At 53.8% G+C, this 10,001-nt stretch overlaps 1 pseudogene; it reads left to right on the top strand.

Annotated features, from left to right (window-relative positions):
• Window positions 1–33: 33 nt before the first annotated feature.
• LOC118452751 lies at window positions 34–8,289 on the top strand (annotated as a pseudogene).
• Window positions 8,290–10,001: the final 1,712 nt, after the last annotated feature.

A 10,001-nucleotide genomic window follows, 5' to 3' on the forward strand; every position in this document is an offset into this window, starting at 1 on the left:
GTCATGCCATAGGGAAGTTGACAGGGTGGGGCCATGCAGCCCAAGACCAAGAGGCATAGCATGTACATAGGGGAGGTGCCTCATTGACAAAAACTTCACTGTGAGGACAGTTAAGCATTGGATTGGGAACCCAGGGAGACTGGAGGGTCCCTGGAGGCTTCTGAGGTCTGCTTCAAGCCCTGGGCAACCTGATCATCAGTCATTGCCAAGCCTGCTCCTCCTGGTACGGAGTAGAGTAGAGTCCTGCCAGGTCCTCTCCAACCTGAATGGTCCCCAGGTGCCTCTTACAGCATTGAGGTCTTGTAGATTGGGCTCGTATCATCCCCAGAGCATCCCTCCTGACCCCAAGCTGTGGTTCCTGAGCCACAAGTGTGTCTGTGCTGCTGTCCTTGGCCTCGGTTGCTGTCAGTTAGCCATTTCCAAAGGTCCCTTGCTGCTTGCCTTCCCCAGTTCGATGCTGGCCTGCAGCTATTGCGACCATTCCTGGTCCTGTAGCCCTCTTCACTTGTGTCTGTTCTCTTCTTCCCAAGAAGCCTGGAAGGAAAAGAGGAAACTCCAGTCTTGTTGGTTCCTAATGGGAACTCTGCTCCGGATGCTGCTTGCAGATAGCAGCAGGAACCAGCAAGTCTGTGCAGTACAATTGCTTGTGCAGGTGATTACATCTTCAGCAACGCCTGCTACAGCAGGTCTGAGCCTAACACCATCCAAATCCACGCCCAGCATGCTTGCCTTTCAGTGGGGCCATAGTCTACCCACCAAGATGGAAGGAAACATCACTGCGTCCTCCTCTCTGTGCTCTGTGTTACCTGAAAGCACATCTTCCAAACTTGGAACCCCTTCACCATCTTCCAGCTGCTGGCTCAGGTATTTCTGGGGTGATTACCAGACCTGGAACCACTCACATTCTCGGGGAATAGTCAGCTCTGTCCCCTCTCCCAGGCTGAGCAAGGCTGGGCCACAGATGTGTCCCTTTGGGCACACCCAAAGGGTGACAGACCCATCCCCGCTACTTTCCTCTTCTTATTTCCTCTCCCACCTTAAATTCAGCTTGCCCCAAGTCTTCCTTTCAGGTGGGGCTTTTTACATGGCAGCTCTTTGTTTCTTTTAGCACCTTACTCACTTCTGCCTCCTAAAAATCCATGCCCCCAGGCTGGTCTGGGCTGCAGGAGCTTTGGATTTGCAGTCACCTCCTGGTCTGGTAAGAATCCAGCATTGTCCTCCAGAGAGGAGAAGGGTGATGGCTATGAGCTTGGGTGGCCAGGGCTGTAGGGAGCTGAGGGTCTCCTCTGTTGGCTGCTGGGTGCTCTGGGTGAAAGCATTGGCACAACTTGAGCTTGCAAGGTTGGACATGCCCTCCCTGCGCTTCCCAGGCTGGGCTTTGGATTGCTGGGACATCACTGTCCACAGCCAGATTTGGACCCGTTTTCCTGGTGGTAGTTTCCAAGCGTTCTTCCAAGCTCGTAGCAGAGGTGACCCTTCTCCTGCAGTTACAGTGACACTGGGAGCTGGGGCTTTAGAGGAGCGAAGCAGTGGGCAACTGGATAATACAGGAGACACGCAGCCCCACGCACCGAAATGGTGGGGAGCCCTTGGTCCATTCCAGGACCCTGGCTCTGCCAAGGGCAGGCGAGGGGCCGGGGCTGGTGCTGGCACCGTCCCCATCCCCATGGTCGCCTGGAGCCACACCCTGGGCTGTGCCTGGCTCCTCTTCATGCAGGCGACAATCCTGTTGGGTGTCACCACTCGGCACCGAGTCCGTGGAGATGGCTGCACTGGCTCAAAACGTCCTAGTAACAGAGTCCAGCCAAGGCATCGGGCTGGAGCTTGTGAGGCAGCTTGCCGCCAGCCCCCGGCCCCCCAGCACATCTTTGCCACTTGCCGAGGCCCTGAGGGCCCGAGAGGGAAGGTCAGTGTGGGCACAGGGCATGGGGATGGTCTGGAGCCAGGTGGGTGAAGGGAATTTGTGGTCCCAGCATCTGTGCTGGCTCTCTGCCACATCAGGCTCTGGCTGGGTGCTCCGGTGGGGTGTCACAACCCTCTGGCCCTACAGTGACACCAGTGCCCAACCTAGCTGGGTGGGATTGAGGCTGGAGGGGCAGACGTGGTGCCCACATCCCCAGCACTTGCTCCCAGCCATGCTGATGGTCAGCCAACCCTTTCTCCATGCCTGGGATCACCCAGGATGGGGGGCAGTGCCTGAGCCCCAGCAGCACCCCTTCTCCTGCCAGCCGCAGGGATGCCACCATGCCCCATCCACTGGGAACAGCACCGTACACCTTCCCCAGCAAATGCAAAGCCACCCTGTCCCGGCTGCAGCTGGGGTGGCCTGGGAGCAGGGGTGAGAGACCTGGCCGTGCCACTGGTGACTTCTAACCTCCTCCCTTGCTCCATCACTTTGTTTCCAGGTCCTGCGAGAATTAGCTGCCCAGCATCAAACTGGTCCAGCTAGGTACGGAGCAATCTCCCTCCTCGTGCCCAGCATTGCTTCAAGCCCTCTACTCACTTTGGGGATGGGAGCGGGGGCAGCTTTGTTGGGCAGCCTGCCTTAACACTGGCAGCTAGGCAGCTCCAGCCCTGCCAGGCAGGGAGGGATGCGCGCACATCTGGGGAGGCTCCCCCCTCCAAGGAGAACTGTCCTCTGGCTGGAAGCAGTCAAACCAGCTTCGGAGGCAGGCAGAGGTGGGTCCGGACACCTCAGCTGAGGGAAAGGCATGACCTGCTCCCAAAGATGCTAAATACAGCCCCCAAGTTTTGGGCTGGGACATGCAAAGAGACAAGGCACAGCAAGCAAACTTATTGGATGGTTCCTAAGAAGGAGGGTTGGGTTGGGGTCTCTTTGGAGGTGGCCACCGTTGGCATTTCCTTTGCTGCTGGTGAAAAGGGAGAAAAGAAATAGACTAAAAGGATGCATATGGGAAATCTGGCCTTGTGGTGGTGGTGGTATCCCAGGTTGATGCTCAAGCCTGGAGCAGGATGTCCGCAGGATGGACTGGGGAGATGTCCTTTCCCTGCTCCCATGGCGGCAGGCCAGATTTGGTGGCCTTTGTCAGCAGCACTGGGGGGGCAGCAGGGGAAGGTGGCAAATGAACCTGGACAGCACAGGGACTTGGGGGAGCAAAGGTAGAGCGGCCAGAGCAGTGCTTGGCATTGCCAAAATCGGAGTATTTGCAGGCAGGAAGCTTCCAGGGTGCTGGGCAGGGATGGGGGCTTGCTGAGGAGGACAGCGTGGGGTAAAGCACGGGGAGATAAGGAGCACCAGGCTGAGGAACACGGTTTCCTGCAGCTGGGCCTTGAGGAGGCAGAGAGCAGCCTCTTTTTTTTGAAGAAGAGTTGGTAAATAACCCACCCAAACCCCAAAGAGGTGTTTTAAGGAAGGGCTTGCACCAGAATTGCCATCACTATTATAAGTCAGGTGGGAAGCAACCAGAGCTTCTAAGTAAGTTTGAGTCTTTCCTTAGAGCCAGTAATAAGGAAAGTGAATCAAGGCAACGCAGAGCCCATATCGGTTTTTACCTACCTATTTATTTGTTAAAAATCACTTGAAAAGTTCAAGAAAATTTTTAGCATTTCTTAGCAAAGAGGGCATACCTGAAGTCAGGCTTTACTAAAAAGAGGCAGCAAATCTCTCTCTGACAATTAAATAGATTATTAAAGTAGAACACCTTCTCTGTGATAAAAAAGAGCATCTTTAAAATCACCCGTGAGGCCCAACCAGCAATATGTGATGGGAAGAGCACGCTTATTTTGCTCTCTGAAGCACGGCTGACATAAACTGGGACATCTCAAGGGGCTGACCACTAAATAAACAACCTTTACTAAAAACCATACACCCCAAACCCAGACTATCAATAAAGTCCCCAAATAAGCTAAAAAGCTGTGGAAAATCCAATGGCAACAAAGTATTTTTAAAAAGGAGAAGCTGCTTCAGGCTGCCTTTCTGCATCTTAAGGAAAGGTTAGCTTTGAACCAGGAACAAGATTGCACTTTTCAGAAAGAAAAGTTAGAAATTAACTCCAAAATGCATAAAACCTTTCACTTCCTTTCCTTGTCTCTTTCTTTCTTTCCCATCCTTATTGTCTTATTTCTTCCAAGGAGGCAAGCGTTTGTTCCTTCAGCAAATGTCGCTGGCCTAGCACCAGAAATGTGCTGGTCCTCCATGCCTGGCCCCTTGGAGCAATGACTGGGCTAGTCCAAGCAGAGCAATTCACCAAATCGACTGAATTAATCCAATTAATAATTCACCAAAGTGATTGACAGATCCCTCACACAGAGCCTTGAACTCTGTTCCGTCATTATCCAAAGAAAAGTCACTAAAAAAGCACCCTGTGGTACGTCCTGCAGCTGGCTATGTGCGCCCTCTCTAATCCCAAGCCTCCATCCCCTCATATATGGCAGCCCCACAGCAGATTATCTCATCAAATTTCCCCAAAACATTTTCATGACACCTCTACGAAGGTCCGCGCTGCATGGGGTGCAAGTCCTGGGCCGCTCAAATATTTGCTTATTTGAGCTTGCCAAATCGCTTACCACCATAAAGCCACTGGGCTAGTTAAAAAAGCCAGGAAAAATGATGGTTCTGCTGCACATCAGTGTGCAAAATATCCAGGAAGGGAATCTCCAGCCTTGCAAACCTTTGCTAAGTCAGTCTCGTCTAAGTGTGAGGACAGAAAAAGAGCTCGCAGGCCAAAGCGTTGCAAAAAAAAAAAAAAAAAGGAAATCTAGCTCTGCCAAATTAACTAGCGAGGCTCATCAGATCAACACCCCTGCACAAAACGTGTGCGGAAACATGCGTGGGGGAGCAAAAGCACCCTCCAGCATGCTCGTACTCATGAATAGTCATGGTTTTTAAGGGCTTGATGGTGTACTTGGGTTATTAAAAGGCAATATATAGACATTAATGTTGGCCTAACTGTCCCATTTCAGATCCTGAAGGTGTTTAGATAAATCAACGATGGCCACTTTGGTGGGGCGAGCAGCTGGTAGGGATGCACATCCTAACAGCAAACTGAAAAGCTGAACATAAAGTTAAAAAATATCACTCCTCTATCGCTTTAGCAAAAAAAAAAAAAAAATCCTGCAATTAAAGCACGTCAGGTTTTCAAAGAGATACCAGTATTTAAGTGACAAAAAAGGCACTGGAAATGCTTACCTCTGGCAGCAGAATTTCAGGGAATTCAGTTGTTTCTGGTTGCTTGAGAGGGTTTGTCCCCACAGCCTGGCTGGAGCATCTGTAGAGATGGGGAGGTTCAGACTCCAAACCTCCAAATACTGCAGGTTATATCCGAAATCTTTTCTCACTCATACTCAGCTCATCCATCGGCTCCAAACCCTCATTGTTAACAATGGGAAGCAAAACACCAAAATCTAAACACCAGAAAAAGAAAAGAGCAACAGAAGGCCTTTGACACGGTCCCCCACAACATCCTTCTCTCTAAATTGGAAAGCTATGGATTTGATGGGTGGACTGTTCGGTGGATAAGGAACTGGCTGGATGGTCGTGTCCAGAGGGTAGTGGTCAACGGCACAATGTCCGGATGGAGACCGGTGACAAGTGGTGTCCCTCAGGGGTCCGTACTAGGACCGGTGCTGTTCAACATCTTCATCAATGACTTGGACAGTGAGATAGAGTGCACCCTCAGCAAGTTTGCAGATGACACCAAGCTGAGTGGTGCGGTTGACACACCAGAAGGCCGGGATGTCATCCAGAGGGACCTGGACAGGCTGGAGAGGTGGGCCTGTGTGAACCTCATGAGGTTCAACAAGGCCAAGTGCAAGGTCCTGCACCTGGGATGGGGTAACCCCCAGTATCAATACAGCCTGGGGGGAGAAAGGATTGAGAGCAGCCCTGCCGAGAGGGACTTGGGGGTGCTGGTGGATAAAAAGCTGGACATGAGCCGGCAATGTGCCCTGGCAGCCCAGAAGGCCAACCGTACTCTGGGCTGCATCAGGAGGAGCGTGGCCAGCAGGTCGAGGGAGGTAATTCTGCCCCTCTACTCAGCTCTGGTGAGACCTCACCTAGAGTACTGCGTCCAGCTCTGGAGCCCTCAGCACAAGAAGGACATGGAAGTGTTGGAGCGGGTCCAGAAGAGGGCTACTAAAATGATCCGAGGGCTGGAGCACCTCTCCTATGAGGACAGGCTGAGAGAGTTGGGCTTGTTCAGTCTAGAGAAAAGAAGGCTGCGGGGAGACCTGATTGCGGCCTTTCAGTACCTAAAGGGGGCCTATAGGAAAGAGGGGGAAAACCTTTTTAGTAGGGCCAGCTGCGTTAGGACAAGGGGTAATGGTTTTAAACTAAATCGGGGTAGGTTTAGGCTAGATATAAGGAAAAAATTCTTTACAATGAGGGTGGTAAACCACTGGAACAGGTTGGCCAGAGAGGTAGTGGAGGCCCCATCCCTGGAAACATTCAAGGCCAGGTTGGATGGGGCTCTGAGCAACCTGATCTAGTTGGCGGTGTCCCTGCTGACTGCAGGGGGGGTGGACTCGATGACCTCTAGTGGTCCCTTCCAACCCAAAACATTCTATGATTCTATTCTAAGGATTTTTGCATACAAACGGCTGTAAAGCCATGGGAAGTTGTGCTGTGGAAGATCAATTTAAGCACACCTGGTCCTTTCTTTTTGGATAATGCTGGTTTAAGGAGAGCCATTCCAGCCACAGCACACTTTCCAGTGGACGCTGAAGCTCTCCTCCCCATTGCTTTTTGCCTTGGCAGACATGGTGAACTTGCCCAGCATCTGAGGGGCCGTACAGGCTGTGGGGTCTCATCTGAAGGACCACGGCTTGAACCTGCTCATCAACAACGTGGGCGTCAGCTCACACGCCACACTGTGCTCCCTGGATTTGCAGGAGATGCTCTCTGCATTCGCCACCAACGTGGTAGGGCCACTCTAGGTGGCCAAGGTACGTGTGGACTTCTTGGGTTTCTCCTGCTTGGGGAGATGTTCCTCAGGTTAAAGGTGTCCTCAGCCGGGTGGCTTCTCAGTTTCTCAAATGAGGCAGATGATGGGGGAAAGACCAGGACAACAGGTCTCCTCTGCCCACCCAGAGGAGCAGGGAGGCTGAGAGGCAGCTCAGCCTCACCCATGCTTTGCTCCTCCCCAGCCAGAGCTCCTGCCTGCCCAGGTTGGCTCGTTCCCTGGGGAAGGGAAAGGCTGGAGCCTGGCCGGTCCTTGGGGTGTCCTCCCCATCCCCTGCCCTTCTGCTGGGTGTGTCTGTCCAGCTGCTCGTCCACAGTCTGTGACAGAGACCTCCAGGGTGGTCCTCAAGCTCAGGGCTTGTCAGGTATTAACAGAGCGCCTGCTGTCTTTGCATCAGGAATTTCTGTTGCTCCTGGAGAAGGTGGCAAAGTGCACGGGGAAGGAGGGGCTGAGCTGCAGCAGGGCCGTGGTCATAAACTTCTCCACCGAACTGGGCTCCATCGGACTGTGTCTTGGGGTGCTGGAGGCCCCCATGTACCCATACCGTGCCAGCAAGGTAAGGTGCCAGGGGAGGTGCTGGGGATGCTCTGCTGTGCACCGTGCCTGTGGAGGGGAGCCCATGGGGGACATCCACCTGCCCCAGGCCACCCTGCCTGGTTCTCCCAAGCATAAGCACAGAGACCGAGACCAGCAGCACCCAGGACTGAGCCTTTCAGGCAGGTTGTGCTGATGCTTTACCCCAGGGCAAAGTCCCATTTCCCACTTCCACAGCCATTTTCTGGCTTAGAAATGTGCTCCCTCCTGCCCACCTGCGCCCTGAGTCATGCTGGCACAGCAGTGCCTCTTCTAGGCTGCCCAGAACATGGTGACAAGGTGCATGGCTCAGAGACCAGGGCATCTTGTGCATGGCCATCCATCCTGGCTGGGTGAAGACCAACATGGGGACGGAGAAGGTACTGGGCTATGCAGGGGATGGTCAGCAGGATCCCTCCTGTACCCCCATCTCTCAGGGAGGGCAGGGGATGTTGTGTGATGCCAGGCTGCCAGGACCTGGGGCAGAGCAGGCAGGGAGCAGGCAGCAAGCTGCAACCTGCCAAGCACACAGGATGGCCAGCCCTGTGCTCCCCACCCAGCACAGAGAGCGGGGGGGGTAGCAGTAAGGAAAAATGCCCCCATGAGCACCCTGGGTGCTGCTCCCCAGGCTGTGCACCCTCCAGTCTGCCCAAGCCTGGCTGCTTTCTGTCCCCTTCTGCAGGCACCCCTGACAGTGGAGCACAGCATGTAGGGCATCCTGACTGTGCTGGCCAGCCTCTTGCAGGACGCCTCTGGAGCCTTCCTCGACTGGGAAGGGAACAGCTTGCCCTGGTGATGGACAGATAGACAGATGGACAAATGGATGGCACCTCTTGCCTGTGCTGCAGCCTCCCATTTGCTGGCTCTGCATGGTCACCCCGCTTGCCCTCAGCCTGCTCTGGGCTGCCAGGGAGAGGGGAAGGGCATGGGAAGCAGCTTCTCTCTCCCTTCCCCAGCCCACACATGGCCCTGAAGTCCCCTGGTACCCCCCACTGTCACCATAAATGCCAGGAGCTGACATCTCTCTGCTCTGTCTCTGCACCCCCAGCCTCAACCCTCCCCACCAGGCCTGGCACCCACTCCCCATACTCTGCCCAAGCACCACATGTCCATCTGTCCCACCTGCAACCAAGCATCCTCTAACTGAGGGGAAAGAACAGCCAGTCCCTGCAAACCCCAGCCCTTTGTAGGTAGTTTAAGATAATTAATAACAAGATCAGGCAGGTGATCATGCAGGACCAGGTGGGGTAAGCTTGGGGAATCTCACCTGCTCCAGCTGGAGATGCTCATTATCGCTCTCTACAACTCCCCGAAAGGAGAGGGTAGCGAGGTGGGTGTTGTTCTCTTCTCCCAAGTAACAAGTGATAGGACAAGAGGAAACAGCCTCAAGTTGTGCCAGGGGAGGTTTTACTTGGATATTAGGAAAAATTTCTGTACTGAAAGAGTGGTCAACATTGGAATGGGCTGCTCAGAGAGGTGGTGGAGTCACCATCCCAAAAAACGTGTGGACGTGGCACTTTGGGACATGGTTTAGTAGGCATGGTGGCGTTGGGTTGATGGTTGAACTTGATGATCTTAGAGGTCTTTTCCAATCTTAATAGTTCTGTGATTCTAAGGGCCTTTGCAACTTGGCAGTAACCAACCATCCTGTTCCAGAGATTTGATCCATCCATGTGCTGCCTTATGCAAAGACCCCAATAAATTAAGCTTTTTTTCTTTCAAAACAAACCCTGCTGTCTACTCTTCTGTGTAGCACTCATCCGTCTTGTCGTGGCATTTCACCACCCTCACTCAAGCCCGCTGGTGCAGCCACAGCCTCCTGGGGATTAAAAGACACCGGCTGGACCAAGCCACGACTTACATGGCTTGATTTCAGCCCTGACCTGAGCAAGCGACAGCGTTTGCCATCCCTTCAGCATGTGCCTGAACGTTTCTCGGTTTGCTTGCTGGATTTGAGCAGGTGAACAGCTTTAACACCTCACGAGGAGGCAAAATGTGCACAAGCCCATTGTGGAAGGATGTTTTTTCCCATGGGTGACCGCCTGGAGAGAACCTGGGGCTGCATAGAGCTACTGGGGCCATAACCAAAGGAAACAATGCGAAAACAAGGTGATGGTTTGTCATCACATGTGAACGGGGAGCGGTAACAGAGTCGGCCAAACAACGGGGAAAGTGTGTGGGTGCCCAGGAAAAGCCTGGAGGAGAGCAAGGAGCCTGGTGTGGGCTGGAGCTGTGGATGGGGATGGGAATGGAATTGGGGCTGGGGATGGGCATGGAATTGCAGATGGGGTTGGGGGTGGAATTGGGCCTGGCATTAGGGCTGGGGCTGGGGCCGGGGCTGGAATTGAGGATGGGACTGGGGCTGGAATTGGGGCTGGGACTGGAGTTGAGGATGGGGCTGGGGCTGGGACTGGAGTTGAGGACGGGGCTGCGGTTGGGAGTTGTGGATGGGGCTGGGGCTGGAGTTGAGGACGGGGCTGCGGTTGGGACTGGAGTTGGGAATGGGGC

This window comes from Egretta garzetta, unplaced genomic scaffold, assembly GCF_000687185.1.
Source record: "Egretta garzetta isolate BGI_Z169 unplaced genomic scaffold, ASM68718v1 scaffold27, whole genome shotgun sequence".
In the NCBI taxonomy this organism is placed as follows: Eukaryota; Metazoa; Chordata; class Aves; order Pelecaniformes; family Ardeidae; genus Egretta; species Egretta garzetta.